Source organism: Arachis ipaensis, chromosome B4 (genome assembly GCF_059453495.1).
Source record: "Arachis ipaensis isolate K30076 ecotype BB chromosome B4, ASM5945349v1, whole genome shotgun sequence".
NCBI classification, from domain to species: domain Eukaryota; kingdom Viridiplantae; phylum Streptophyta; class Magnoliopsida; order Fabales; family Fabaceae; genus Arachis; species Arachis ipaensis.
The window spans coordinates 87,153,140-87,165,015 of record NC_142439.1 but is presented as its reverse complement, the minus strand read 5'-3'; the positions used below and the strand labels follow the sequence as shown (position 1 = coordinate 87,165,015).

General features: G+C 41.4%; 1 non-coding gene across 1 annotated transcript; it reads left to right on the top strand.

Moving 5' to 3' along the window:
- Nucleotides 1-11,499: 11,499 nt before the first annotated feature.
- On the top strand, nt 11,500-11,603 carry LOC148568253 (small nucleolar RNA R71). Its single transcript, XR_015882138.1, has one exon. It is a non-coding gene; the product is annotated as a small nucleolar RNA R71 (small nucleolar RNA).
- Nucleotides 11,604-11,876: the final 273 nt, after the last annotated feature.

Here is an 11,876-nt window from a genome sequence, read left to right as displayed (position 1 = left end):
CGCACGATTCCAGCCTAACTTTTTGGACGTGATATTTTGACGCCGATCTCCAGGGCACGCGGCCGCGTGGATGACGCGGTCGCGTGGATAGTGTTTTCGCAATATGACGCAATCGCATGGGGCATGCGGTCGCGTCGTGCATCCCTTTTTTTATATGTAAGATAAATGCAGAATGCAATGATTAATATGAATGCTATGCATGATTCCAGGTTCAATAAAGTAAAATGAAAAGAAAATAAAAATGAAAGCAATTAACAAGAATTAAATTGAAAAAGAAGCGACCATACCATGGTGGGTTGTCTCCCACCTAGCACTTTTAGTTAAAGTCCATAAGTTGGACATTGGAGGAGCTTCCTGCTATGGCGGCTTATGTTTAAATTCGTCCAAAACTCTCCACCAATGCTTGGAATGCCAATAGCCTCCGGGATCCCAAACTAGGCATGCAAAGCTTCTGAATAGCTTCAAACAGATTGTTAGGCTCCCGGGGTGACAAACGTCAGAATAAACTCCAGGATCCCAAGCCTTGCTTTTAAATCCGCCTCCATTTTGATCTACATGTCTCCATCCGGGCGGTTTAAAGAGTAGAATCTCACCATGGTGACCAAACGTTCTCTGTGATCCATGCAATTGAGCATGACACCAATCCGTGTACTTCGAGGTGAAGCGTAGAACCTTATTGAACCTGGTGCACCAACTCTGAGTACGAGCCATTTCCCTCTTACTCTTAAAGCCGCAAAGAGCTCTAAGCTGGCCATCTATTTCAAGCAAACCATATTCAAGTGAATAAGTAAAGTTATAGGTTAAGGATTGTACCAACTTGAAGCTTGTATTAGGTGGTAATGGCCTTGGGATAGGTGTTTCCGGTGGTTTTGTAAGTTCTACTCCCTTGTGCTCTTCTGTGAATTCCTCCACTTCCTTGCAAGGTTCTACAATTGTATCTGTGTCCTGGTCAAAGTCTTCTATGTCTTCCTCATCACTTGAGTCATAGATTGGAGGTTGAGAGAAATCTACCTTCGCATCGTCTTTGTATTCACTTGGGGAAGATTCTTCGATCTCAGAGAATTCACTTGCAGATGCAAATTCATTACTAAGAGAATTTGACTTGTGACTATCATCATCAAGGGAATTTGTGTCCTGGGTTATTCCGTCTGATTCTTCATAAAAAACTTGCCTTGGAGATTGTACAATATCCTCCTTAGCATCAACTGTAGCGTCTTTGACGGAGTTCTCCTCAGTTCTGGATTCTCATGGAGGTTCAGCATCTCCTAGATCTTCAACCAACTCTTCTTCTTGAACAATGACAGCTTCTTCTACTTGTTCTAGTACGAATTCATTCTCTGTCTTGTCCACTGGAGTTTCTGGTATCTCCTTCAAGCTACGCTCTTCGTTAGATTATTCACATGGGGCTGTGGCTGATCCTTGTGTATTTGAGCACCTAGAAACCCATTGAACTACTGCTTGCTCCAGTTGTCGAATGGTTGTTTGAAGTTTATTTACTGTTTCCTTTAGGCGAACCTCTGCTTCTCGGGTTGCCGGATTTGGACATGATACATAGGAAAGTGGCGGTGATTGGGAGTGATTGGATTGGTACTGGGGTAAGGAAGGATCATATGGTGGTGAACGGTGAAGAGAAGCTTGTGAGTGTGGTGGTTTGAGGTTATGTTGAAAGGATGGTTTATATACACGGGGTGGGGCTTGTTGGTAGTTACAAGGTTGTCCACCAAGTCTTTCAGCTGGGTATGCATTGTAGAATGGTCCTTGTCCATGATATCCCGGAGGGTGTTGTTGCCTAAAGGGTTGATTAGATCCTCTTGGCTCCATCCATCCTTGATTGGTCTGACCTTGATGCATATTCCTACTGTAACTTCTATTTCCTTCAACAAAGTTAGAACCAAACTCAAAGCGAGAGGGGTGAGAATTCATGGTAGCAAATAAAAAATAAAAAGGAAAAACAGAAATAAATAAACAAGTAAAAGAAAAATATTTACAATAACCAATAATAAGGCACACGTTAGCATTTCCCCGGCAACGGCGCCATTTTGACGTTGAGATTTTTGCCAGTAAAGAATTTCATAAAAACAGTTGCGTTGTAGATATAGTCTCTAAATCAACAAAAATCCCTTCGTACAAACGTTTGGTTGTCACAAGTAACAAACCCCTTAAAAATTGTTAACCGAGTATTCAAACCTCGGGTCCTCTTCTCAAGGAACTGCAAGGAAGTATGTTCTTATTATTGGCTATAAAGGTTGTAATCGGGGTTTAGAAGGTGAGAATCAAGTGATTTGAATGACAAGTAAAGTAAATGGCAATTAAAATAAATAAATACTGTAAAGAAAACTTTTGGCAAGGTAAGAGAAATTGGAAGTCCAACTTAGTTATCTCTCTCAACAATAATGAAAGTTGAATCTAAATTCCACTTAGTTAACCCTTACTAAAGCAAAGGAAAGTCAAGGGACTAATTAGTTTGACCTTCGAATCCTATTTATTTCCTAAGAAAAAGTTGGGATTATTGAAGTTCAGTTTAATTAGCAAGATAACGATTATCAATTATGCTGGGGTTGATAACTGTTGAGTTACTGATTTCTTAACCAGGACCAAAAGGGGAGAAAGTAAATTGCTGGAATAAAATATATTCAGATCGGAAACAATGATAACATAAATTAAAAAGAGCAATCATAAACTGAAAATACCTCAATTATCATTAATTCAAATAATAATCTGTAACATGGAATAATTCATAAATTCAATTATAAAAGTAAATAATCAACTCAAGTGCTGAAATAAATAAAAGTGAAAGGGAAGCTAAAACAAAGAAACATTAAACCTGGATCGAGAGTCACTCTTACAAACTAAGAGAAGTCCTAAATCCTAAGAGAGAGAGGAGAGAACCTCTCTCAAGACTAAATCTAAATCATGGGAAGTAAAAATTGGCGAGCCCCCTTTTGAATGGATGCATTCCCCCACTTTATAGCCTCTAATCTGTGTGTTCTGTACCTGGATCTGGGCCAAAAGGGCTTCAAAAATCGCTGGGGGCGTATTCTATAAATTCTGATACGTGACCTCTGTCACGCGTCCGCGTGGGTCACGCGGTCACGTCATCTGGAGTTTTTCTTGTGGCGCGGTCGCGTCGGTCACGCGTCCGCATCGAATGCGCTATGCTCAAGTCGCGCGGCCGCCTCAGTCATGCGGCCGCGTCGCTGCTTCTTCACTCCTGGCACGCGATCGCGTCGTCCATGCGATCGCGTGGATGCCAGTTTCTTCAAAACTCCATTTGGCACTTTCCTTCCATTTTTGTACGTTTCCTTTTCCATCCTTTAAGTCATTCTGTTTTAGAAAATCTGAAACTACTCAACACACTAATCACGGCATCGAATGGAAATAAAGGTAATTAAAATAATTAATTTTAAAGCTTAGGAAACATATTTTTCACGTACATCACATAATAAGGAAGGGAAAGCAAAACCATGCAATTAATATGAATAAGTGGGTGAAGGATTGAATAAATCACTCAAACTAAGCACAAAATAACTCATGAAATATGGGTTTATCACCCTTCTAGCAAAGTCTGTCTCCTTCGCAAGGCACTTTATGGTATTATGCAAGCTCCTCGTGAATAGTTTGATAAGTTTAGCACCACTATATGTAATCTCGGTTTCACTTGTAGCTCTTATGAGAATGCTCTCTTTATTCGTAAAAGTGAACGCGGAGTTATTCTTCTGCTTTTGTATGTTGATGACATGATCATTATCAGAGATGATGTTGATGGTATCTTTGATTTCGAAGCCTCCCTTCACCATACTTTTGAGATGAAAGATCTTGGTTCTCTCAGTTATTTTCTTGGTCTCGATGTCATATCCACAGATGACGGTATCTATCTCTCTCAAACTAAGTATGCTTCAGATCTTCTTGCTCGCGCTGGGATTACAGATAGTTGCACTGAGTCTACTCCCCTTGAGCCTAATGTTCGATTTACCCCTATTGATGGCACTGTTTTGGATAATCCTATTTTTTATCAACAGTTAGTTGGAGGTCTCGTCTACTTAACTGTCACATACCCAGACATCGCCTATCCAGTTCATGTTCTTAGTCAATTCTTGTCAGCTCCTCGTACTACTCACTATGCGGCCATTCTTTGCATTCTTCGCTATATCAAAGGCACTCTATTTTATGGACTTCATATTTCTGCCCACTCATTTTTATCCCTTCAGGCGTACTCAGATGCTGATTGGGCTGGTGATGTCACTGATCGTCGTTCTACTACTAGTTATTATTTGTTTCTTGGTGACTTTCTCATTTCCTGGTGAGCCAAGAAGCAAACGTTCACTGCTCGCTCAAGCACAGAAGCTGAATATCGTACTTTCGCTGACACTGATGACAAGTCATCTTATGCTAGCTTTTCAAGCATTTTTCACTTGTTTCATTAGGTTTTATGCACTTTCTTGCATTATAAGTAAGTGATTTGGAGTGAATTTTCATGGTTATGTCAATTCAATCAACCATCATTTATTTGACACAAAATCATAAGGTCTAAGCTAGAATTAATTGGTTTTTGAATGATTTATCAATCTTGTGAATTTGGTGATACTTTATTTGGTTGTTTTGATTACTTGTAGGTGAAGAAATGATGAAAAAAAAGGAAAAAGAAATCTTAGAACATGCTTTGGACAATAGGTCACGCTTTGAAAAGCGTGGCCCATGGCCATAAAAGTGTGGCGCTCATCCAAAGCAAGAAGGGCCAGTGCTCATTTACCCAACTGAGCGCTTGATGCACGAAATTGTGATGTCCAGGCTCAAATAATCCTTGGCAACGTGAGCAACTTGGTACGCGTAATCGTGATTACACTTTAATTATGTAAAATTCATGGCTCTTTCTTTCCCTGGCAATGGCGCCAAGAACATGGTGCCAATACCATGGTTCACAACTTCGATACAACTAACCAGCAAGTGCACTGGGTCGTCCAAGTAATACCTTACGTGAGTAAGGGTCGAATCCCACGGAGATTGTTGGTATGAAGCAAGCTATGGTCACCTTGCAAATCTCAGTTAGGCAGATATAAAGTGATAATGGTGTTTTCGAATACTAATTAATAGAATAGGGATAGAGGTACTTATGTAAATCAGTGGTAGGAATTTCAGATAAGCGAATGGAGATGCTTTTCGTTCCTCTGAACCTCTGCTTTCCTGCTATCTTCATCCAATCAATCTTACTCCTTTCCATGGCTGGCTTTATGTAATACATCACCACTGTCAATGGCTACTTTCGGTCATCTCTCGGGAAAATGATCCAATGCCCTGTCACGCCACGGCTAATCGTCTGGAGGCATCACCCTTGTCAATGACTTCATCTTATCCTCTCAGTGAATAATATGCTCACGCACCCTGTCACGGCACGGCTATTCATCTGTCGGTTCTCGATCATGCTGGAATAGGATTTACTATCCTTTTGCGTCTGTCACTAACGCCCTGCAATCGCGAGTTAGGAGCTCGTCACAGTCATTCAATCATTGAATCCTACTCGGAATACCACAGACAAGGTTTAGACCTTCCGGATTCTCTTGAATGCCGCCATCATTCTAGCTTACGCCACGAAGATTCCGGTTAGGAGATCTAAGAGATATTCATTCTAGCTTATTTCATGTAGAACAGAAGTGTTTGTCAGGCACGCATTCATAAGGGAGAAGGATGATGAGCGTCACACATAATCATCACCTTCATCACGTTCTTGGGTGCAAATGGATATCTTAGAAGCGAAATAAGATGAATTGAATAGAAAATAGTAGTACTTTGCATTAATCTTTGAGGAACAGCAGAGCTCCACACCTTAATCTATGGAGTGTAGAAACTCTACCGTTAAAAATACATAAGAGAAGGTCCAGGCATGGCCGAGATGGCCAGCCCCCTAAAACGTGATCAATAGTCTCCTAAGATGAACAATGGATTAAAACTGAGACCAAAGATGCCTAATACAATAGTAAAAGGTCCTATTTATAATAAACTAGCTACTAGGGTTTACATGAGTAAGTAATTGATGCATAAATCCACTTTCTGGGCCCACTTGGTGTGTGTTTGGGCTGAGCTTGAGTGTTCCACGTGCAGAGGCCATTTGTGGAGTTGAACGCCAGCTTTTGTGCCAGTTTGGGCGTTCAACTCTGGTTTTGGCTCCTTTTCTGGCGCTGGACGCCAGATTTGGGTAGAAATCTGGCGTTGAACGCCAGTTTACGTCGTCTATTCTTGGCCAAAGTATGAACTATTATATATTGCTGGAAAGCCCTGGATGTCTACGTTCCAACGCAATTGGAAGCGCGGCATTTCGAGTTCTGTAGCTCCAGAAAATCCACTTTGAGTGCAGGGAGGTCAGAATCCAACAGCATCAGCAGTCCTTCTTCAACCTCTGAATCTGATTTCTGCTCAAGTCCCTCAATTTCAGCCATAAAATACCTGAAATCACAGAAAAAACACACAATCTCATAGTAAAGTCCAGAAATGTGAATTTAACATAAAAACTAATGAAAACATCCCTAAAAGTAGCTAGATCCTACTAAAAACATACTAAAAACAATGTCAAAAAGCGTATAAATTATCCGCTCATCACAACACCAAACTTAAATTGTTGCTTGTCCCCAAGCAACTGAAAATCAAATAGGATAAAAAGAAGAGAATATACTATAAATTCCAAGCTATCAATGAAACAGAGCTTCAATCATATGAGCGGGACTTATAGCTTTTTGCCTCTTGAATAGTTTTGGCATCTCACTTTATCCATTGAGGTTCAGAATGATTGGCATCTATAGGAACTTCAGATTTCGAATAGTGTTATTGACTCTCCTAGTTCAGTATGATGATTCTTGAACACAGCTTCTTTATGAGTCTTGGCCGTGGCCCTAAGCACTTTGTTTTCCAGTATTACCACCGGATACATAAATGCCACAGACACATAATTGGGTGAACCTTTTCAGATTGTGACTTAGCTTTGCTAAAGTCCCCAATTAGAGGTGTCCAGGGTTCTTAAGCACACTCTTTTTTTTTTTGCTTTGGACCTTGACTTTAACCGCTCAGTCTCAAGTTTTCACTTGACACCTACACGCCACAAGCACATGGTTAGGGACAGCTTGGTTCAGCCGCTTAGACCAGGATTTTATTCCTTTTAGGCCCTCCTATCCACTGATGCTCAAAGCCTTGGGATCCTTTTTATTGCCCTTGCCTTTTGGTTTTAAGGGTTATTGGCTTTTTGCTCTTGCCTCTTGGTTTTAAGAGCTTTTGGCTTTTTCTGCTTGCTTTTTCTTTCTATTTTTTTTTCGCCTATTTTTTTTTTCTGCAAGCTATGTTCTTTGCTGCTTTTTCTTGCTTCAAGAATCATTTTTATGATTTTTCAGATTATCAAATAACATGTCTCCTAGTCATCATTCTTTCAAGAGCCAACATATTTAACATTCTTAAACAACAACTTTAAAAGACATATGCACTGTTCAAGCATACATTCAGAAAACAAGAAGCATTGTCACCACATCAATATAATTAAACTAAGTTCAAGGATAAATTCGAAACTCATGTACTTCTTGTTCTTTTGAATTAAAACATTTTTTTCATTTAAGAGAGGTGATGGATTCATAGGACATTCATAACTTTAAGACATAATTACTACTACTAATGATCATGTAATGAAGACACAAACATAGATAGGCACATAACATAGAAAACGAAAAACAGAAGAAAGAAGAACAAGGAATGAATCCACCTTAGTGATGGTGGCATTTCCTTCTTGAGGAACCAATGATGTCCTTGAGCTCTTCTATGCTTCTTCCTTGTCTTTGTTGCTCCTCCCTCATTGCTTTTTGATCTTCTCTAATTTCATGAAGCATGATGGAGTGCTCTTGATGTTCCACCCTTAGTTGTCCCATATTGGAACTCAATTCTCCTAGGGAGGTGTTGATTTGCTCCCAATAGTTTTGTGGAGGAAAGTGCATTTGAGGCATTTCCGGGATCTCATGGTGATGAGCTTCATACGCCTCTTGAGCTCCATGAATGGGCTCTCTTGCTTGCTCCATCTTTTTCTTAGTGATGGGCTTGTCCTCTTTAATGAGGATATCTCCCTCTATGTCAATCCCAACCGAATTGCATAGGTGGCAGATGAGGTGAGGAAAGGCTAACCTTGCCATAGTGGAGGACTTGTCAGCCACCTTGTAGAGTTCTTGAGGTATAATCTCATGAACTTCCACCTCTTCTCCAATCATGATGCTATGGATCATGATGGCCCGGTCTATAGTAACTTCAGACCGGTTGCTAGTGGGAATGATTGAGCATTGAATGAGCTCCAACCATCCTCTAGCTACAGGCTTGAGGTCCAATCTTCTTAGTTGAACCGGCTTGCCTTTGGAGTCAATCTTCCATTGAGCTCCTTCTACACATATGTCCATAAGGACTTGGTCCAGCCTTTGATCAAAGTTGACTCTCCTTGTGTAGGGGCATGCGTTCTCTTCCATGTTTGGCAAGTTGAACGCCAACCTCACATTTTCCGGACTAAAATCTAAGTATTTCCCCCGAACCATTGTAACATAGTTCTTTGGATTCGGGTTCTTACTTTGATCATGGTTCTTGGTGATCCATGCATTGGCATAGAACTCTTGAACCATTAGGATGCCGACTTGTTGGATGGGATTTGTTAGAACTTCCCATCCTCTTCTTTGAATTTCATGTCGGATCTCCGGATACTCATTTCTTTTGAGTTTGAAAGGGACCTCAGAGATCACCTTCTTCTTGGCCACAACATCATAGAAGTGGTCTTGATGGGCTTTGGAGATGAACCTTTCCATCTCTCATGACTCGGATGTGGAAGCTTTTGTCTTCCCTTTCCCCTTTCTAGAGGATTCTCCGGTCTTAGGTGCCATCAATGGTAATGGAAAAACAAAAAGCTTATGCTTTTACCACACCAAACTTAGAATATTGCTCGCCCTCGAGCTATAAACAAAAGAATAGAAGTAGAAGAAGAAGAAATATGGAGAGGGAGAGGGAGATGTGGTTTCGGCCAAGAGGAGTGGAGAGGGGTGTGTTGTGTGAAGTTGATGAAGAATAGAGGGCTTTATATAGGGAGGGGAGGGGGGTTAAAGTTCGGCCATATGGGTGGGTTTGGGTGGGAAATTGGTTTTGAATTTTGAAGGTAGGTGGAGTTTATGAGGTAGGTTTATGGGGAAGAGTGGATGGATGTGAGTGGTGAAGAGGTGATGGGGAAGAGAGTTTGAGGTTATTGGTGAAGGGTTTTTGGGGAAGAGTGTTTATGGGGTTGTGTGAAAAAAAGTGGTGAGAAGAAGTGAGTGGAGGTAGGTGGGGATCCTGTGGGGTCCACAGATCCTGAGTGGATCCTGTGGGGTCCACAGATCCTGAGGTGTTCAAGGATTTACATCCATGCACCCATTAGGCATGTAAAAATGCCTTAGCACGCAACTCTGGGCGTTCAGCGCCAGGTTGGTGGCCATTTTGGGCGTTCAACGCCCATTTGTGTGCCATTTCTGGCGTTGAACGCCAGAACCATGCCTGTTCTGGCGTTCAGCGCCCAAAAGCTGCCCATTTTGGGCGTTCAGCGCCAGAACCATGCTCTGTTCTGGCGCTGAACGCCAGACAGATGCTCTTCCAGGGTGTGATTTTTCTACTGCTGTTTTTGATTCCGTTTTTAATTTTTATATTTATTTTATGACTCCACATGATCATGAACCTACATAACTAAGAAAAATATAGTTAGATAAATAAAAATTAGGTTGCCTCCCAACAAGCGCTTCTTTAATGTCAATAGCTTGACAGTGGGCTCTCATAGAGCCTCACAGATGTGCAGAGCTTTGTTGAGACTCTCCAACACCAAACTTAGAGTTTGGATATGGGAGTTCAACACCAAACTTAGAGTTTGGTTGTGGCCTCCCAACACCAAACTTAGAGTTTGACTGTGGGGGCTCTGGTTGACTCTGCTTTGAGAGAAGCTTTTTCTGCTTCCTCTCCATGGTTGCAGAGGGAGATTCTTGAGTTTTAAACACAAGGGAGTCCTCATTCCATTGAAGGACTATTTCACCTCTGTCAACATCAATCACAGCTCTTGCTGTGGTCAGGAAAGGTCTTCCTAGGATGATGGATTCATCCTCTTCCTTTCCAGTATCCAGGACTATGAAATCAGTAGGGATGTAAAGGCCTTCAACCTTTACTAATACGTCCTCTACTTGTCCATAAGCCTGTTTTCTTGAACTGTCTGCCATCTCTAATGAGATTTTAGCAGCTTGCACCCCATAGATTCCCAGTTTCTCTATTACAGAGAGGGGCATGAGGTTTATTCCGGAACCAAGGTCACACAGAGCCTTAAAGATTATGGTGCCTATGGTGCAGGGTATTATGAACTTTCCAGGATCCTGTCTCTTCTGAGGCAATGTCAGTTGATCCAGATCACTTAGTTCATTGATGAACAAGGGAGGTTCAACTTCCTAAGTATCAATGCCAAATAATTTGGCATTCAGCTTCATGATTGCACCAAGAAACTTGGCAGTTTGCTCTTCAGTAACATCCTCATTCTCTTCAGAAGATGAATACTCATCAGAGCTCATGAAGGGCATAAGGAGGTTCAATGGAATCTCTATGGTCTCTAGATGAGCCTCAGAGTCCTTTGATTCCTCAGAGGGAAGCTCCTTATTGATCACTGGACGTCCCAGGAGGTCTTCCTCCTTGGGATTCACGTCCTCTCCTTCCCTTACAGGTTCGGCCATGGTGCTTATGTCAATGGCCTTGCACTCTCCTTTTGGGTTCTCTTCTGTATTGCTTGGGAGAGTACTAGGAGGGATCTCAGTGATCCTTTTACTCAGCTGGCCCACTTGTGCTTCCAGATTTCTAATGGAAGACCTTGTTTCATTCATGAAACTTACAGTGGCCTTAGATAGATCAAAGACTAGATTTGCTAAATTAGAAGCATTTTGTTCAGAGTTCTCTGTCTGTTGCTGAGTTGATGATGGAAAAGGCTTGCTATTGCTAAACCTGTTTCTTCCACCATTATTAAAGCCTTGTTAGGGCTTTTGATCCTTCCATGAGAAATTTGGATGATTTCTCCATGTTGAGTTATAGGTGTTTCCATAAGGTTCACCTAAGTAATTTACCTCTGCTATTACAGGGTTCTCAGGATCATAAGCTTCTTCTTCAGAAGATGCCTCTTGAGTACTGTTGGATGCAGCTTGCATTCCATGCAGACTCTGAGAGATCATATTGACTTGCTGAGTCAATATTTTATTCTGAGCCAATATGGCATTCAGAGTATCAACTTCAAGAACTCCCTTCTTCATAGGCGTCCCATTACTCACAGGATTCCTTTCAGAAGTGTACATGAACTGGTTATTAGCAACCATGTCAATGAGTTCTTGAGCTTCTGCAGGCGTTTTCTCTAGGTGAATGGATCCACCTGCAGAAGTGTCCAGTGACATCTTTGATAGCTCAGATAAACCATCATAGAATATATCCAGGATGGTCTATTCTGAAAACATGTCAGAAGGACACTTTTTGGTCAACTGTTTGTATCTTTCCCAAGCTTCATAGAGGGATTCACCTTCTTTCTGTCTGAAGGTTTGAACATCAGCTCTAAGCTTGCTCAGCTTTTGAGGAGGAAAGTACTTGGCTAAGAAAGTCGTGACCAGCTTATCCCAAGAGTTCAGGCTGTCTTTGGGTTGAGAATCCAACCATAATCTAGCTCTGTCTCTTACAGCAAAAGGGAAAAGCATGAGCCTGTAGACTTCAGGATCTACTCCATTAGTCTTAACAGTATCACATATCTGCAAGAATTCAGTTAAGGACTGAAAAGGATCTTCAGATGGAAGTCCATGAAACTTGCAGTTCTGCTGCATCAGAGAAACTAATTGAGG